Source organism: Coregonus lavaretus (genome assembly GCF_964263955.1).
Source record: "Coregonus lavaretus genome assembly, chromosome: 13".
NCBI classification, from domain to species: domain Eukaryota; kingdom Metazoa; phylum Chordata; class Actinopteri; order Salmoniformes; family Salmonidae; genus Coregonus; species Coregonus lavaretus.
This window is the reverse complement of record NC_140000.1, coordinates 53,648,533-53,649,085: the sequence shown is the minus strand read 5'-3', so window position 1 is coordinate 53,649,085 and position 553 is coordinate 53,648,533.

The window sequence follows — 553 nt, the reverse complement described above, 5'->3', positions numbered from 1 at the left end:
CTTTAGACATTTACATACAACTGTATCATCACACATTTTCAGTCCTTTACTGCACTTGAAACGTAATGCGGCCACAATGTGAAGAGATGGTTTATTTCACGTGCCATTTCCTTCGGGTGCGGTAATGAGAAACAACATTAACATTTTGCTGACACGTGTTTCCTCCATTCGCTCTCTCGCTGCACTGGTTCGGGGGGGGGGGGGGGGGTAAATACCAGCACAGAACCAGGGTACTGTGCCGTCAGTCAACCATTAGCCACACAATGATCCCTGACAGCGTAATGGCCAGAGACTACCAGCCGGTGCCAGGCGGATCCGTAATGGCCATCCATTAAGGGTGGTGGCAGCTCCGTGACACCAGGCAGGTGCTGCATCTAGAATGGACCCTTTGAGGGAGGGGGGATGCCATCCATTCTGCACCCCCTATAAAACATTTATGAAACCAGCAGATCTGTGAAATGCTAATTGAATCCCCTGTGATTGCTTAGGAAATTTCACCATGCAGCTTCTTCACACGATTCCACCAAAATGCATTGTGGGTAATATTAGCAAG